The sequence below is a fragment of the Phalangium opilio genome, unplaced genomic scaffold (assembly GCF_054372755.1).
Source record: "Phalangium opilio isolate 3A_F unplaced genomic scaffold, DU_Popi_V2 ptg000209l_1, whole genome shotgun sequence".
Classification (NCBI taxonomy): domain Eukaryota; kingdom Metazoa; phylum Arthropoda; class Arachnida; order Opiliones; family Phalangiidae; genus Phalangium; species Phalangium opilio.
Window position 1 is genome coordinate 13,193,638 of NW_028324217.1, and position 16,488 is coordinate 13,210,125.

The 16,488-nt window shown below is 37.7% G+C and overlaps 37 pseudogenes; all 37 read left to right on the forward strand.

The window, feature by feature from the left end:
• Positions 1-5: 5 nt before the first annotated feature.
• Positions 6-108, forward strand: LOC149620251 (5S ribosomal RNA; annotated as a pseudogene).
• Positions 109-245: 137 nt separating this feature from the next.
• On the forward strand, positions 246-348 carry LOC149620252 (5S ribosomal RNA; annotated as a pseudogene).
• Positions 349-467: 119 nt separating this feature from the next.
• On the forward strand, positions 468-570 carry LOC149620253 (5S ribosomal RNA; annotated as a pseudogene).
• A 119-nt stretch (positions 571-689) lies between these two features.
• Positions 690-808, forward strand: LOC149620254 (5S ribosomal RNA; annotated as a pseudogene).
• Positions 809-1,168: 360 nt separating this feature from the next.
• LOC149620255 (5S ribosomal RNA) lies at positions 1,169-1,287 on the forward strand (annotated as a pseudogene).
• Positions 1,288-1,647: 360 nt separating this feature from the next.
• Positions 1,648-1,750, forward strand: LOC149620256 (5S ribosomal RNA; annotated as a pseudogene).
• Positions 1,751-1,886: 136 nt separating this feature from the next.
• LOC149620257 (5S ribosomal RNA) lies at positions 1,887-1,989 on the forward strand (annotated as a pseudogene).
• Positions 1,990-2,126: 137 nt separating this feature from the next.
• LOC149620258 (5S ribosomal RNA) lies at positions 2,127-2,245 on the forward strand (annotated as a pseudogene).
• A 136-nt stretch (positions 2,246-2,381) lies between these two features.
• LOC149620259 (5S ribosomal RNA) lies at positions 2,382-2,500 on the forward strand (annotated as a pseudogene).
• A 362-nt stretch (positions 2,501-2,862) lies between these two features.
• LOC149620260 (5S ribosomal RNA) lies at positions 2,863-2,981 on the forward strand (annotated as a pseudogene).
• A 138-nt stretch (positions 2,982-3,119) lies between these two features.
• Positions 3,120-3,222, forward strand: LOC149620261 (5S ribosomal RNA; annotated as a pseudogene).
• Positions 3,223-3,341: 119 nt separating this feature from the next.
• On the forward strand, positions 3,342-3,444 carry LOC149620262 (5S ribosomal RNA; annotated as a pseudogene).
• Positions 3,445-3,563: 119 nt separating this feature from the next.
• LOC149620263 (5S ribosomal RNA) lies at positions 3,564-3,682 on the forward strand (annotated as a pseudogene).
• A 360-nt stretch (positions 3,683-4,042) lies between these two features.
• LOC149620264 (5S ribosomal RNA) lies at positions 4,043-4,145 on the forward strand (annotated as a pseudogene).
• Positions 4,146-4,487: 342 nt separating this feature from the next.
• LOC149620265 (5S ribosomal RNA) lies at positions 4,488-4,606 on the forward strand (annotated as a pseudogene).
• A 360-nt stretch (positions 4,607-4,966) lies between these two features.
• LOC149620266 (5S ribosomal RNA) lies at positions 4,967-5,085 on the forward strand (annotated as a pseudogene).
• A 136-nt stretch (positions 5,086-5,221) lies between these two features.
• Positions 5,222-5,324, forward strand: LOC149620267 (5S ribosomal RNA; annotated as a pseudogene).
• Positions 5,325-5,666: 342 nt separating this feature from the next.
• On the forward strand, positions 5,667-5,785 carry LOC149620268 (5S ribosomal RNA; annotated as a pseudogene).
• Positions 5,786-6,145: 360 nt separating this feature from the next.
• LOC149620269 (5S ribosomal RNA) lies at positions 6,146-6,264 on the forward strand (annotated as a pseudogene).
• A 360-nt stretch (positions 6,265-6,624) lies between these two features.
• On the forward strand, positions 6,625-6,727 carry LOC149620270 (5S ribosomal RNA; annotated as a pseudogene).
• Positions 6,728-6,848: 121 nt separating this feature from the next.
• Positions 6,849-6,951, forward strand: LOC149620271 (5S ribosomal RNA; annotated as a pseudogene).
• Positions 6,952-7,293: 342 nt separating this feature from the next.
• Positions 7,294-7,412, forward strand: LOC149620272 (5S ribosomal RNA; annotated as a pseudogene).
• A 360-nt stretch (positions 7,413-7,772) lies between these two features.
• On the forward strand, positions 7,773-7,891 carry LOC149620273 (5S ribosomal RNA; annotated as a pseudogene).
• A 360-nt stretch (positions 7,892-8,251) lies between these two features.
• LOC149620274 (5S ribosomal RNA) lies at positions 8,252-8,354 on the forward strand (annotated as a pseudogene).
• A 119-nt stretch (positions 8,355-8,473) lies between these two features.
• Positions 8,474-8,592, forward strand: LOC149620275 (5S ribosomal RNA; annotated as a pseudogene).
• A 597-nt stretch (positions 8,593-9,189) lies between these two features.
• Positions 9,190-9,308, forward strand: LOC149620276 (5S ribosomal RNA; annotated as a pseudogene).
• A 581-nt stretch (positions 9,309-9,889) lies between these two features.
• On the forward strand, positions 9,890-9,992 carry LOC149620277 (5S ribosomal RNA; annotated as a pseudogene).
• A 119-nt stretch (positions 9,993-10,111) lies between these two features.
• On the forward strand, positions 10,112-10,230 carry LOC149620278 (5S ribosomal RNA; annotated as a pseudogene).
• A 588-nt stretch (positions 10,231-10,818) lies between these two features.
• On the forward strand, positions 10,819-10,937 carry LOC149620279 (5S ribosomal RNA; annotated as a pseudogene).
• An 836-nt stretch (positions 10,938-11,773) lies between these two features.
• On the forward strand, positions 11,774-11,892 carry LOC149620280 (5S ribosomal RNA; annotated as a pseudogene).
• A 584-nt stretch (positions 11,893-12,476) lies between these two features.
• On the forward strand, positions 12,477-12,579 carry LOC149620281 (5S ribosomal RNA; annotated as a pseudogene).
• A 119-nt stretch (positions 12,580-12,698) lies between these two features.
• On the forward strand, positions 12,699-12,817 carry LOC149620282 (5S ribosomal RNA; annotated as a pseudogene).
• Positions 12,818-13,179: 362 nt separating this feature from the next.
• LOC149620283 (5S ribosomal RNA) lies at positions 13,180-13,298 on the forward strand (annotated as a pseudogene).
• Positions 13,299-14,117: 819 nt separating this feature from the next.
• Positions 14,118-14,236, forward strand: LOC149620284 (5S ribosomal RNA; annotated as a pseudogene).
• A 584-nt stretch (positions 14,237-14,820) lies between these two features.
• Positions 14,821-14,923, forward strand: LOC149620285 (5S ribosomal RNA; annotated as a pseudogene).
• Positions 14,924-15,042: 119 nt separating this feature from the next.
• LOC149620286 (5S ribosomal RNA) lies at positions 15,043-15,161 on the forward strand (annotated as a pseudogene).
• Positions 15,162-15,749: 588 nt separating this feature from the next.
• Positions 15,750-15,868, forward strand: LOC149620287 (5S ribosomal RNA; annotated as a pseudogene).
• Positions 15,869-16,488: the final 620 nt, after the last annotated feature.

The following is a 16,488-nucleotide window of genomic DNA, read 5'->3' on the forward strand; positions in this document are numbered from 1 at the left end:
CTCTCGGCAACGGCTATATCACGCTGAAAACACCGGTTCTCGTCCGATCACCGAAGTTAAGCAGCGTCGAGCGCATTCAGTACTTGGGAACACTGCGTGCCGTTGGCTTTTTCACTTTTTTTCCCTCTTTTAAATTCCAATAGATATGAAAAAAGCAAACATATGTTCTTTTTGTTATTGTTTTAAAAACATGAAGGTTAATTTGTCTCACTTAATTTAAATTCGAATTATTAAATAGCGCTCTCGGCAACGGCCATATCACGCTGAAAACAACGGTTCTCGTCCGATCACCGAAGTTAAGCAGCGTCGAGCGCATTCAGTACTTGGGAACACTGCGTGCCGTTGGCTTTTTCACTTTTGTTTCCTCTTAAATTCCACCAGATATGAAAAAACAAACATATCTTCTTTTTGTTATTGTTTTATAAAGATGAAGGTTAATTAAATTCAAATTATTAACTAGCACTCTCGGCAACGGCCATATCACGCTGAAAACAACGGTTCTCGTCCGATCACCGAAGTTAAGCAGCGTCGAGCGCATTCAGTACTTGGGAACACTGCGTGCCGTTGGCTTTTTCACTTTTGTTTCCTCTAAAATTCCACCAGATATGAAAAAACAAGCATATCTTCTTTTTGTTATTGTTTTATAAAGATGAAGGTTAATTAAATTAAAATTATTAACTGAGACTCTCGGCAACGGCCATATCACGCTGAATACACCGGTTATTGTCCGATCACCGAAGTTAAGCAGTGTCGAGCGCAGTCAGTACTTGGGAGGGAGACCACTTAGGAACACTGCGTGCCGTTGGCTTTTTCAATTTTTTTCCTCTTTTAAATTCCAATAGATATGAAAAAAGCAAACATATTTTCTTTTTTTTATTGTTTTAAAAAGATGAAGGTTAATTTGTCTCACTTAATTTAAATTCGAATTATTATCTAACACTCTCGGCAGTGGCCATATCACGCTGAAAACACCGGTTCTCGTCCGATCACCGAAGTTAAGCAGCGTCGAGCGCAATCAGTACTTGGAAACACTGCGTGACGTTGGCCTTTTCACTTTTATTTCCTATTTAAATTCCACCTGATATGAAAAAAGCACACATATCTTCTTTTTGATATTGTATTATAAAGATGAAGGTTAATTAAATTCAAATTATTAAATAGCACTCTCGGCAACGGCCATATCACGCTAAAAACACCGGTTCTCGTCCGATCACCGAAGTTAAGCAGCGTCGAGCGCAGTCAGTACTTGGGAGGGAGACCACTTAGCAACACTGCGTGCCGTTGGCTTTTTCACTTTTTTTCCACTTTTTAATTTTAATAGATATGAAAAAAGCAAAAATGTTTTCTTTTTGTTATTGTTTTAAAAAGAAGAAGGTTAATTTGTCTCACTTAATTTAAATTCGAATTATTAACTAGCACTCTCGGCAACGGCCATATCACGCTGAAAACACCGGTTCTAGTCCAATCACCGAAGTTAAGCAGTGTCGAGCGCAGTCAGTACTTGGAAACACTGCGTGACGTTGGCCGTTTCACTTTTATTTCCTATTTTAATTCCACCAGGTATGAAAAAAGCAAACATATCTTCTTTTTGATATTGTTTTATAAAGATGAAGGTTAATTAAATTCAAATTTTTAAATAGCACTCTCGGCAACGGCCATATCACGCTGAAAACACCGGTTCTCGTCCGATCACCGAAGTTAAGCAGCGTCGAGCGCAGTCAGTACTTGGAAACACTGCGTGACGTTGGCTTTTTCACTTATATTTCCTATTTAAATTAAACCAGATATGAAAAAAGCAAACATATCTTCTTTTTGATATTGTTTTATAAAGATGAAGGTTAATTTGTCTCACTTAATTTAAATTCGATAAATTAACTAGCACTCTCGGCAACGGCCATATCACGCTGAAAACAACGGTTCTCGTCCGATCACCGAAGTTAAGCAGCGTCGAGCGCATTCAGTACTTGGGAACACTGCGTGCCGTTGGCTTTTTCACTTTTTTTCCCTCTTTTAAATTCCAATAGATATGAAAAAAGCAAACATATTTTCTTTTTGTTATTGTTTTAAAAACATGAAGGTTAATTTGTCTCACTTAATTTAAATTCGAATTATTAAATAGCGCTCTCGGCAAAGGCTATATCACGCTGAAAGCACCGGTTCTCGTCCGATCACCGAAGTTAAGCAGCGTCGAGCGCAGTCAGTACTTGGGAGGGAGACCACTTAGGAATACTGCGTGCCGTTGGCATTTTCATTTTTTTTCCTCTTTTAAATACCAATAGATATGAAAAAAGCAAACATATTTTCTTTTTGTTATTGTTTTTAAAATATGAAGCTTAATTTGTCTCACTTAATTTAAATTCGAATTATTATCTAGCACTCTCGGCAACGGCCATATCACGCTGAAAACACCGGTTCTCGTCCGATCACCGAAGTTAAGCAGCGTCGAGCGCAGTCAGTACTTGGGAGGGAGATTACTTAAGAACACTGCGTGCCGTTGGCTTTTTCACTTTTTTTTCCCTCTTTTAAATTCCAATAGATATGAAAAAAGCAAACATATTTTCTTTTTGTTATTGTTTTAAAAACATCAAGGTTAATTTGACTCACTTAATTTAAATTCGAATTATTAAATAGCGCTCTCGGCAACGGCCATATCTCGCTGAAAACACCGGTTCTCGTCCGATCACCGAAGATAAGCAGCGTCGAGCGCAGTCAGTACTTTTGAACACTGCGTGCCTTTGGGTTTTTCCTTTTTTTTTTCCTCTTTTAAATTCCACCAGATATGAAAAAAGCAAACATCTTCTTTTTGTTATTGTTTTATAAATATGAAGGCTAATTAAATTCAAATTATTGACTAGTACTATCGGCAACGGCCATATCACGTTGAATACACCTGTTCTCGTCGGATCACCGAAGTTAAGCAGCGTCGAGCGCAGTCAGTACTTGGGAGGGAGACCACTTAAGAACACTGCGTGCCGTTGGCTTTTTCACTTTTTTTCCCCTCTTTTAAATTCCAATAGATATGAAAAAAGCAAACATATTTTCTTTTTGTTATTGTTTTAAAAACATGAAGGTTAATTTGTCTCACTTAATTTAAATTCGAATAATTAAATAGCGCTCTCGGCAACGGCCATATCACGCTGAAAACACCGGTTCTCGTCCGATCACCGAAGTTAAGCAGCGTCGAGCGCAGTCAGTACTTGGAAACACTGCGTGACGTTGGCTTTTTCACTTTTGTTTCCTCTTAAATTCCACCAGATATGAAAAAACAAACATATCTTCTTTTTGTTATTGTTTTATAAAGATGAAGGTTAATTAAATTCAAATTATTAACTAGCACTCTTGGCAACGGCCATATCACGCTGAAAACACCGGTTCTCGTCCGATCACCGAAGATAAGCAGCGTCGAGCGCAGTCAATACTTGGGAACACTGCGTGCCGTTGGCTTTTTCACTTTTGTTTCCTCTAAAATTCCACCAGATATGAAAAAACAAGCATATCTTCTTTTTGTTATTGTTTTATAAAGATGAAGGTTAATTAAATTAAAATTATTAACTGAGACTCTCGGCAACGGACATATCACGCTGAATACACCGGTTATTGTCCGATCACCGAAGTTAAGCAGTGTCGAGCGCAGTCAGTACTTGGAAGGGAGACCACTTAGGAACACTGCGTGCCGTTGGCTTTTTCAATTTTTTTCCTCTTTTAAATTCCAATAGATATGAAAAAAGCAAACATATTTTCTTTTTTTTATTGTTTTAAAAAGATGAAGGTTAATTTGTCTCACTTAATTTAAATTCGAATTATTATCTAACACTCTCGGCAGTGGCCATATCACGCTGAAAACACCGGTTCTCGTCCGATCACCGAAGTTAAGCAGCGTCGAGCGCAATCAGTACTTGGAAACACTGCGTGACGTTGGCCTTTTCACTTTTATTTCCTATTTAAATTCCACCTGATATGAAAAAAGCAAACATATCTTCTTTTTGATATTGTATTATAAAGATGAAGGTTAATTAAATTCAAATTATTAAATAGCACTCTCGGCAACGGCCATATCACGCTGAAAATACCGGTTCTCGTCCGATCACCGAAGTTAAGCAGCGTCGAGCGCAGTCAGTACTTGGGAACACTGCGTGCCGTTGGCTTTTTCACTTTTGTTTCCTCTTAAATTCCACCAGATATGAAAAAAACAAACATATCTTCTTTTTGTTATTGTTTTATAAAGATGAAGGTTAATTAAATTAAAATTATTAACTGAGACTCTCGGCAACGGCCATATCACGCTGAATACACCGGTTATCGTCCGATCACCGAAGTTAAGCAGCGTCGAGCGCAGTCAGTACTTGGTAACACTGCGTGCCATTGGCTTTTTCACTTTTGTTTCCTCTAAAATTCCACCAGATATGAAAAAACAAGCATATCTTCTTTTTGTTATTGTTTTATAAAGATGAAGGTTAATTAAATTAAAATTATTAACTGAGACTCTCGGCAACGGACATATCACGCTGAATACACCGGTTATTGTCCGATCACCGAAGTTAAGCAGTGTCAAGCGCAGTCAGTACTTGGAAGGGAGACCACTTAGGAACACTGCGTGCCGTTGGCTTTTTCAATTTTTTTCCTCTTTTAAATTCCAATAGATATGAAAAAAGCAAACATATTTTCTTTTTTTTATTGTTTTAAAAAGATGACGGTTAATTTGTCTCACTTAATTTAAATTCGAATTATTATCTAACACTCTCGGCAGTGGCCATATCACGCTGAAAACACCGGTTCTCGTCCGATCACCGAAGTTAAGCAGCGTCGAGCGCAATCAGTACTTGGAAACACTGCGTGACGTTGGCCTTTTCACTTTTATTTCCTATTTAAATTCCACCTGATATGAAAAAAGCAAACATATCTTCTTTTTGATATTGTATTATAAAGATGAAGGTTAATTAAATTCAAATTATTAAATAGCACTCTCGGCAACGGCCATATCACGCTGAAAACACCGGTTCTCGTCCGATCACCGAAGTTAAGCAGCGTCGAGCGCAGTCAGAACTTGGGAGGGAGACCACTTAGCAACACTGCGTGCCGTTGGCTTTTTCACTTTTTTTCCACTTTTAAATTTTAATAGATATGAAAAAAGCAAAAATGTTTTCTTTTTGTTATTGTTTTAAAAAGAAGAAGGTTAATTTGTCTCACTTAATTTAAATTCGAATTATTAACTCGCACTCTCGGAAACGGCCATATCACGCTGAAAACACCGGTTGTCGTCCGATCACCGAAGTTAAGCAGCGTCGAGCGCAGTCAGTACTTGGGAACACTGCGTGCCGTTGGCTTTTTCACTTTTGTTTCCTCTTAAACTCCACCAGATATGAAAAAAACAAACATATCTTCTTTTTGTTATTGTTTTATAAAGATGAAGGTTAATTAAATTAAAATTATTAACTGAGACTCTCGGCAACGGCCATATCACGCTGAATACACCGGTTATCGTCCGATCACCGAAGTTAAGCAGCGTCGAGCGCAGTCAGTACTTGGTAACACTGCGTGCCGTTGGCTTTTTCACTTTTGTTTCCTCTAAAATTCCACCAGATATGAAAAAACAAGCATATCTTCTTTTTGTTATTGTTTTATAAAGATGAAGGTTAATTAAATTAAAATTATTAACTGAGACTCTCGGCAACGGACATATCACGCTGAATACACCGGTTATTGTCCGATCACCGAAGTTAAGCAGTGTCGAGCGCAGTCAGTACTTGGAAGGGAGACCACTTAGGAACACTGCGTGCCGTTGGCTTTTTCAATTTTTTTCCTCTTTTAAATTCCAATAGATATGAAAAAAGCAAACATATTTTCTTTTTTTTATTGTTTTAAAAAGATGAAGGTTAATTTGTCTCACTTAATTTAAATTCGAATTATTATCTAACACTCTCGGCAGTGGCCATATCACGCTGAAAACACCGGTTCTCGTCCGATCACCGAAGTTAAGCAGCGTCGAGCGCAATCAGTACTTGGAAACACTGCGTGACGTTGGCCTTTTCACTTTTATTTCCTATTTAAATTCCACCTGATATGAAAAAAGCAAACATATCTTCTTTTTGATATTGTATTATAAAGATGAAGGTTAATTAAATTCAAATTATTAAATAGCACTCTCGGCAACGGCCATATCACGCTGAATACACCGGTTATCGTCCGATCACCGAAGTTAAGCAGCGTCGAGAGCAGTCAGCACTTGGGAGGGAGACCACTTAGGAACACTGCGTGCCGTTGGCTTTTTCAATCTTTTTCCTCTTTTAAATTCCAATAGATATGAAAAAAGCAAACATATTTTCTTTTTGTTATTGTTTTAAAAAGATGAAGGTTAATTTGTCTCACTTAATTTTAATTCGAATTATTAACTAGCACTCTCGGCAACGGCCATATCACGCTGAAAACACCGGTTCTAGTCCAATCACCGAAGTTAAGCAGTGTCGAGCGCAGTCAGTACTTGGAAACACTGCGTGACGTTGGCCTTTTCACTTTTATTTCTTATTTTAATTCCACCAGGTATGAAAAAAGCAAACATATCTTCTTTTTTATATTGTTTTATAAAGATGAAGGTTAATTAAATTCAAATTTTTAAATAGCACTCTTGGCAACGGCCATATCACGCTGAAAACACCGGTTCTCGTCCGATCACCGAAGTTAAGCAGCGTCGAGCGCAATCAGTACTTGGAAACACTGCGTGACGTTGGCCTTTTCACTTTTATTTCCTATTTAAATTCCACCTGATATGAAAAAAGCAAACATATCTTCTTTTTGATATTGTATTATAAAGATGAAGGTTAATTAAATTCAAATTATTAAATAGCACTCTCGGCAACGGCCATATCACGCTGAAAACACCGGTTCTCGTCCGATCACCGAAGTTAAGCAGCGTCGAGCGCAGTCAGTACTTGGGAACACTGCGTGCCGTTGGCTTTTTCACTTTTGTTTCCTCTTAAACTCCACCAGATATGAAAAAAACAAACATATCTTCTTTTTGTTATTGTTTTATAAAGATGAAGGTTAATTAAATTAAAATTATTAACTGAGACTCTCGGCAACGGCCATATCACGCTGAATACACCGGTTATCGTCCGATCACCGAAGTTAAGCAGCGTCGAGCGCAGTCAGTACTTGGTAACACTGCGTGCCGTTGGCTTTTTCACTTTTGTTTCCTCTAAAATTCCACCAGATATGAAAAAACAAGCATATCTTCTTTTTGTTATTGTTTTATAAAGATGAAGGTTAATTAAATTAAAATTATTAACTGAGACTCTCGGCAACGGACATATCACGCTGAATACACCGGTTATTGTCCGATCACCGAAGTTAAGCAGAGTGGAGCACAGTCAGTACTTGGAAGGGAGACCACTTAGGAACACTGCGTGCCGTTGGCTTTTTCAATTTTTTTCCTCTTTTAAATTCCAATAGATATGAAAAAAGCAAACATATTTTCTTTTTTTTATTGTTTTAAAAAGATGAAGGTTAATTTGTCTCACTTAATTTAAATTCGAATTATTATCTAACACTCTCGGCAGTGGCCATATCACGCTGAAAACACCGGTTCTCGTCCGATCACCGAAGTTAAGCAGCGTCGAGCGCAATCAGTACTTGGAAACACTGCGTGACGTTGGCTTTTTCACTTTTATTTCCTATTTAAATTCCACCTGATATGAAAAAAGCAAACATATCTTCTTTTTGATATTGTATTATAAAGATGAAGGTTAATTAAATTCAAATTATTAAATAGCACTCTCGGCAACGGCCATATCACGCTGAATACACCGGTTATCGTCCGATCACCGAAGTTAAGCAGCGTCGAGAGCAGTCAGCACTTGGGAGGGAGACCACTTAGGAACACTGCGTGCCGTTGGCTTTTTCAATCTTTTTCCTCTTTTAAATTCCAATAGATATGAAAAAAGCAAACATATTTTCTTTTTGTTATTGTTTTAAAAAGATGAAGGTTAATTTGTCTCACTTAATTTTAATTCGAATTATTAACTAGCACTCTCGGCAACGGCCATATCACGCTGAAAACACCGGTTCTAGTCCAATCACCGAAGTTAAGCAGTGTCGAGCGCAGTCAGTACTTGGAAACACTGCGTGACGTTGGCCTTTTCACTTTTATTTCTTATTTTAATTCCACCAGGTATGAAAAAAGCAAACATATCTTCTTTTTTATATTGTTTTATAAAGATGAAGGTTAATTAAATTCAAATTTTTAAATAGCACTCTTGGCAACGGCCATATCACGCTGAAAACACCGGTTCTCGTCCGATCACCGAAGTTAAGCAGCGTCGAGCGCAGTCAGTACTTGGGAACACTGCGTGCCGTTGGCTTTTTCACTTTTGTTTCCTCTTAAATTCCACCAGATATGAAAAAACAAGCATGTCTTCTTTTTGTTATTGTTTTATAAAGATGAAGGTTAATTAAATTAAAATTATTAACTAAGACACTCGGCAACGGCCATATCACGCTGAATACACCGGTTATTGTCCGATCACCGAAGTTAAGCAGTGTCGAGCGCAGTCAGTACTTGGGAGGGAGACCACTTAGGAACACTGCGTGCCGTTGGCTTTTTCAATTTTTTTCCTCTTTTAAATTCCAATAGATATGAAAAAAGCAAACATATTTTCTTTTTTTTATTGTTTTAAAAAGATGAAGGTTAATTTGTCTCACTTAATTTTAATTCGAATTATTAACTAGCACTCTCGGCAACGGCCATATCACGCTGAAAACACCGGTTCTAGTCCAATCACCGAAGTTAAGCAGTGTCGAGCGCAGTCAGTACTTGGGAACACTGCGTGACGTTGGCTTTTGCACTTTTATTTCCTCTTTTAAATTCCACCAGATATGAAAAAAGCAAACATATCTTCTTTTTGATATTGTTTTATAAAGATGAAGGTTAATTTGTCTCACTTAATTTAAATTCGAATTATTAACTAGCACTCTCCGCAACGGCCATATCACACTGAAAACACCGGTTCTCGTCCGATCACCGAAGCTAAGCAGCGTCGAGCGCAGTCAGTACTTGGGAACACAGCGTGCCGTTGGCTTTTTCACTTTTGTTTCCTCTTAAATTCCACCAGATATGAAAAAACAAGCATATCTTTTTTTGTTATTGTTTTATAAAGATGAAAGTTAATTAAATTAAAATTATTAACTGAGACTCTCGGCAACGGCCTTCTCACGCTGAATACATCGGTTATCGTCCGATCACCGAAGTTATGCAGCGTCGAGCGCAGTCAGCACTTGGGAGGGAGACCACTTAGGAACACTGCGTGCCGTTGGCTTTTTCAATTTTTTTCCTCTTTTAAATTCCAATAGATATAAAAAAAGCAAACATATTTTCTTTTTGTTATTGTTTTAAAAAGATGAAGGTTAATTTGTCTCACTTAATTTAAATTCGAATTATTAACTAGCACTCTCGGCAACGGCCATATCACGCTGAAAACACCGGTTCTAGTCCAATCACCGAAGTTAAGCAGCGTCGAGCGCAGTCAGTACTTGGGAACACTGCGTGACGTTGGCTTTTGCACTTTTATTTCCTCTTTTAAATTCCACCAGATATGAAAAAAGCAAACATATCTTCTTTTTGATATTGTTTTATAAAGATAAAGGTTAATTTAAATTCGAATTATTAACTAGCACTCTCCGCAACGACAATATCACACTGAAAACACCGGTTCTCGTCCGATCACCTAAGCTAAGCATCGTCGTGCGCAGTCAGTACTTGGGAACACTGAGTTCCGTTGGCTTTTTCACCTTTGTTTCCTCTTAAATTCCACCAGATATGAAAAAACAAACATATCTTCTTTTTGTTATTGTTTTATAAAGATGAAGGTTAATTAAATTCAAATTAACTAGCACTCTTGGCAACGGCCATATCACGCTGAAAACACCGGTTCTCGTCCGATCACCGAAGTTAAGCAGCGTCGAACGCAGTCAGTACTTGGGAACACTGCGTGCCGTTGGCTTTTTCACTTTTGTTTCCTCTTAAATTCCACCAGATATGAAAAAACAAGCATATCTTCTTTTTGTTATTGTTTTATAAAGATGAAGGTTAATTAAATTAAAATTATTAACTGAGACTCTCGGCAACGGCCATATCACGCTGAATACACCGGTTATCGTCCGATCACCGAAGTTAAGCAGCGTCGAGAGCAGTCAGCACTTGGGAGGGAGACCACTTAGGAACACTGCGTGCCGTTGGCTTTTTCAATTTTTTTCCTCCTTTAAATTCCAATAGATATGAAAAAAGCAAACATATTTTCTTTTTGTTATTGTTTTAAAAAGATGAAGGTTAATTTGTCTCACTTAATTTAAATTCGAATTATTAACTAGCACTCTCGGACACGGCCATATCACGCTGAAAACACCGGTTCTAGTCCAATCACCGAAGTTAAGCAGCGTCGAGCGCAGTCAGTACTTGGGAACACTGCGTGACGTTGGCTTTTGCACTTTTATTTCCTCTTTTAAATTCCACCAGATATGAAAAAAGCAAACATATCTTCTTTTTGATATTGTTTTATAAAGATGAAGGTTAATTTAAATTCGAATTATTAACTAGCACTCTCCGCAACGACAATATCACACTGAAAACACCGGTTCTCGTCCGATCACCGAAGTTAAGCAGCGTCGAGCGCAGTCAGTACTTGGGAACACTGCGTGACGTTGGCTTTTGCACTTTTATTTCCTCTTTTAAATTCCACCAGATATGAAAAAAGCAAACATATCTTCTTTTTGATATTGTTTTATAAAGATGAAGGTTAATTTAAATTCGAATTATTAACTAGCACTCTCCGCAACGACAATATCACACTGAAAACACCGGTTCTCGTCCGATCACCGAAGTTAAGCATCGTCGAGCGCAGTCAGTACTTGGGAGGGAGACCACTTAGCAACACTGCGTGCCGTTGGCTTTCTCACTTTTTTTCCACTTTTAAATTTTAATAGATTTGAAAAAAGCAAACAATTTTTCTTTTTGTTATTGTTTTAAAAAGATGAAGGTTAATTTGTCTCACTTAATTTAAATTCGAATTATTACCTAGCACTCTCCGCAACGGCCATATCACACTGAAAACACCGGTTCTCGTCCGATCACCGAAGTTAAGTATCGTCGAGCGCAGTCAGTACTTGGAAACACTGCGTGCCGTTGGCTTTTTCAATTTTTTTCCTCTTTTAAATTCCAATAGATATGAAAAAAGCAAACATATTTTCTTTTTTTTATTGTTTTAAAAAGATGAAGGTTAATTTGTCTCACTTAATTTTAATTCGAATTATTAACTAGCACTCTCGGCAACGGCCATATCACGCTGAAAACACCGGTTCTAGTCCAATCACCGAAGTTAAGCAGTGTCGAGCGCAGTCAGTACTTGGGAACACTGCGTGACGTTGGCTTTTGCACTTTTATTTCCTCTTTTAAATTCCACCAGATATGAAAAAAGCAAACATATCTTCTTTTTGATATTGTTTTATAAAGATGAAGGTTAATTTGTCTCACTTAATTTAAATTCGAATTATTAACTAGCACTCTCCGCAACGGCCATATCACACTGAAAACACCGGTTCTCGTCCGATCACCGAAGCTAAGCAGCGTCGAGCGCAGTCAGTACTTGGGAACACAGCGTGCCGTTGGCTTTTTCACTTTTGTTTCCTCTTAAATTCCACCAGATATGAAAAAACAAGCATATCTTTTTTTGTTATTGTTTTATAAAGATGAAAGTTAATTAAATTAAAATTATTAACTGAGACTCTCGGCAACGGCCTTCTCACGCTGAATACATCGGTTATCGTCCGATCACCGAAGTTATGCAGCGTCGAGCGCAGTCAGCACTTGGGAGGGAGACCACTTAGGAACACTGCGTGCCGTTGGCTTTTTCAATTTTTTTCCTCTTTTAAATTCCAATAGATATAAAAAAAGCAAACATATTTTCTTTTTGTTATTGTTTTAAAAAGATGAAGGTTAATTTGTCTCACTTAATTTAAATTCGAATTATTAACTAGCACTCTCGGCAACGGCCATATCACGCTGAAAACACCGGTTCTAGTCCAATCACCGAAGTTAAGCAGCGTCGAGCGCAGTCAGTACTTGGGAACACTGCGTGACGTTGGCTTTTGCACTTTTATTTCCTCTTTTAAATTCCACCAGATATGAAAAAAGCAAACATATCTTCTTTTTGATATTGTTTTATAAAGATAAAGGTTAATTTAAATTCGAATTATTAACTAGCACTCTCCGCAACGACAATATCACACTGAAAACACCGGTTCTCGTCCGATCACCTAAGCTAAGCATCGTCATGCGCAGTCAGTACTTGGGAACACTGAGTTCCGTTGGCTTTTTCACCTTTGTTTCCTCTTAAATTCCACCAGATATGAAAAAACAAACATATCTTCTTTTTGTTATTGTTTTATAAAGATGAAGGTTAATTAAATTCAAATTATTAACTAGCACTCTTGGCAACGGCCATATCACGCTGAAAACACCGGTTCTCGTCCGATCACCGAAGTTAAGCAGCGTCGAGCGCAGTCAGTACTTGGGAACACTGCGTGCCGTTGGCTTTTTCACTTTTGTTTCCTCTTAAATTCCACCAGATATGAAAAAACAAGCATATCTTCTTTTTGTTATTGTTTTATAAAGATGAAGGTTAATTAAATTAAAATTATTAACTGAGACTCTCGGCAACGGCCATATCACGCTGAATACACCGGTTATCGTCCGATCACCGAAGTTAAGCAGCGTCGAGAGCAGTCAGCACTTGGGAGGGAGACCACTTAGGAACACTGCGTGCCGTTGGCTTTTTCAATTTTTTTCCTCCTTTAAATTCCAATAGATATGAAAAAAGCAAACATATTTTCTTTTTGTTATTGTTTTAAAAAGATGAAGGTTAATTTGTCTCACTTAATTTAAATTCGAATTATTAACTAGCACTCTCGGACACGGCCATATCACGCTGAAAACACCGGTTCTAGTCCAATCACCGAAGTTAAGCAGCGTCGAGCGCAGTCAGTACTTGGGAACACTGCGTGACGTTGGCTTTTGCACTTTTATTTCCTCTTTTAAATTCCACCAGATATGAAAAAAGCAAACATATCTTCTTTTTGATATTATTTTATAAAGATGAAGGTTAATTTAAATTCGAATTATTAACTAGCACTCTCCGCAACGACAATATCACACTGAAAACACCGGTTCTCGTCCGATCACCGAAGTTAAGCATCGTCGAGCGCAGTCAGTACTTGGGAGGGAGACCACTTAGCAACACTGCGTGCCGTTGGCTTTCTCACTTTTTTTCCACTTTTAAATTTTAATAGATTTGAAAAAAGCAAACAATTTTTCTTTTTGTTATTGTTTTAAAAAGATGAAGGTTAATTTGTCTCACTTAATTTAAATTCGAATTATTAACTAGCACTCTCCGCAACGACAATATCACACTGAAAACACCGGTTCTCGTCCGATCACCTAAGCTAAGCATCGTCGTGCGCAGTCAGTACTTGGGAACACTGAGTTCCGTTGGCTTTTTCACCTTTGTTTCCTCTTAAATTCCACCAGATATGAAAAAACAAACATATCTTCTTTTTGTTATTGTTTTATAAAGATGAAGGTTAATTAAATTCAAATTATTAACTAGCACTCTTGGCAACGGCCATATCACGCTGAAAACACCGGTTCTAGTCCAATCACCGAAGTTAAGCAGTGTCGAGCGCAGTCAGTACTTGGGAACACTGCGTGACGTTGGCTTTTGCACTTTTATTTCCTCTTTTAAATTCCACCAGATATGAAAAAAGCAAACATATCTTCTTTTTGATATTGTTTTATAAAGATGAAGGTTAATTTGTCTCACTTAATTTAAATTCGAATTATTAACTAGCACTCTCCGCAACGGCCATATCACACTGAAAACACCGGTTCTCGTCCGATCACCGAAGCTAAGCAGCGTCGAGCGCAGCCAGTACTTGGGAACACAGCGTGCCGTTGGCTTTTTCACTTTTGTTTCCTCTTAAATTCCACCAGATATGAAAAAACAAGCATATCTTTTTTTGTTATTGTTTTATAAAGATGAAAGTTAATTAAATTAAAATTATTAACTGAGACTCTCGGCAACGGCCTTCTCACGCTGAATACATCGGTTATCGTCCGATCACCGAAGTTATGCAGCGTCGAGCGCAGTCAGCACTTGGGAGGGAGACCACTTAGGAACACTGCGTGCCGTTGGCTTTTTCAATTTTTTTCCTCTTTTAAATTCCAATAGATATAAAAAAAGCAAACATATTTTCTTTTTGTTATTGTTTTAAAAAGATGAAGGTTAATTTGTCTCACTTAATTTAAATTCGAATTATTAACTAGCACTCTCGGCAACGGCCATATCACGCTGAAAACACCGGTTCTAGTCCAATCACCGAAGTTAAGCAGCGTCGAGCGCAGTCAGTACTTGGGAACACTGCGTGACGTTGGCTTTTGCACTTTTATTTCCTCTTTTAAATTCCACCAGATATGAAAAAAGCAAACATATCTTCTTTTTGATATTGTTTTATAAAGATAAAGGTTAATTTAAATTCGAATTATTAACTAGCACTCTCCGCAACGACAATATCACACTGAAAACACCGGTTCTCGTCCGATCACCTAAGCTAAGCATCGTCGTGCGCAGTCAGTACTTGGGAACACTGAGTTCCGTTGGCTTTTTCACCTTTGTTTCCTCTTAAATTCCACCAGATATGAAAAAACAAACATATCTTCTTTTTGTTATTGTTTTATAAAGATGAAGGTTAATTAAATTCAAATTATTAACTAGCACTCTTGGCAACGGCCATATCACGCTGAAAACACCGGTTCTCGTCCGATCACCGAAGTTAAGCAGCGTCGAGCGCAGTCAGTACTTGGGAACACTGCGTGCCGTTGGCTTTTTCACTTTTGTTTCCTCTTAAATTCCACCAGATATGAAAAAACAAGCATATCTTCTTTTTGTTATTGTTTTATAAAGATGAAGGTTAATTAAATTAAAATTATTAACTGAGACTCTCGGCATCGGCCATATCACGCTGAATACACCGGTTATCGTCCGATCACCGAAGTTAAGCAGCGTCGAGCGCGGTCAGCACTTGGGAGGGAGACCACTTATTAACACTGCGTGCCGTTGGCTTTTTCAATTTTTTTCCTCCTTTAAATTCCAATAGATATGAAAAAAGCAAACATATTTTCTTTTTGTTATTGTTTTAAAAAGATGAAGGTTAATTTGTCTCACTTAATTTAAATTCGAATTATTAACTAGCACTCTCGGACACGGCCATATCACGCTGAAAACACCGGTTCTAGTCCAATCACCGAAGTTAAGCAGCGTCGAGCGCAGTCAGTACTTGGGAACACTGCGTGACGTTGGCTTTTGCACTTTTATTTCCTCTTTTAAATTCCACCAGATATGAAAAAAGCAAACATATCTTCTTTTTGATATTGTTTTATAAAGATGAAGGTTAATTTAAATTCGAATTATTAACTAGCACTCTCCGCAACGACAATATCACACTGAAAACACCGGTTCTCGTCCGATCACCGAAGTTAAGCAGCGTCGAGCGCAGTCAGTACTTGGGAACACTGCGTGACGTTGGCTTTTGCACTTTTATTTCCTCTTTTAAATTCCACCAGATATGAAAAAAGCAAACATATCTTCTTTTTGATATTGTTTTATAAAGATGAAGGTTAATTTAAATTCGAATTATTAACTAGCACTCTCCGCAACGACAATATCACACTGAAAACACCGGTTCTCGTCCGATCACCGAAGTTAAGCATCGTCGAGCGCAGTCAGTACTTGGGAGGGAGACCACTTAGGAACACTGCGTGCCGTTGGCTTTTTCAATTTTTTTCCTCTTTTAAATTCCAATAGATATAAAAAAAGCAAACATATTTTCTTTTTGTTATTGTTTTAAAAAGATGAAGGTTAATTTGTCTCACTTAATTTAAATTCGAATTATTACCTAGCACTCTCCGCAACGGCCATATCACACTGAAAACACTGGTTCTCGTCCGATCACCGAAGTTAAGTATCGTCGAGCGCAGTCAGTACTTGGAAACACTGCGTGCCGTTGGCTTTTTCAATTTTTTTCCTCTTTTAAATTCCAATAGATATGAAAAAAGCAAACATATTTTCTTTTTTTTATTGTTTTAAAAAGATGAAGGTTAATTTGTCTCACTTAATTTTAATTCGAATTATTAACTAGCACTCTCGGCAACGGCCATATCACGCTGAAAACACCGGTTCTAGTCCAATCACCGAAGTTAAGCAGTGTCGAGCGCAGTCAGTACTTGGGAACACTGCGTGACGTTGGCTTTTGCACTTTTATTTCCTCTTTTAAATTCCACCAGATATGAAAAAAGCAAACATATCTTCTTTTTGATATTGTTTTATAAAGATGAAGGTTAATTTGTCTCACTTAATTTAAATTCGAATTATTAACTAGCACTCTCCGCAA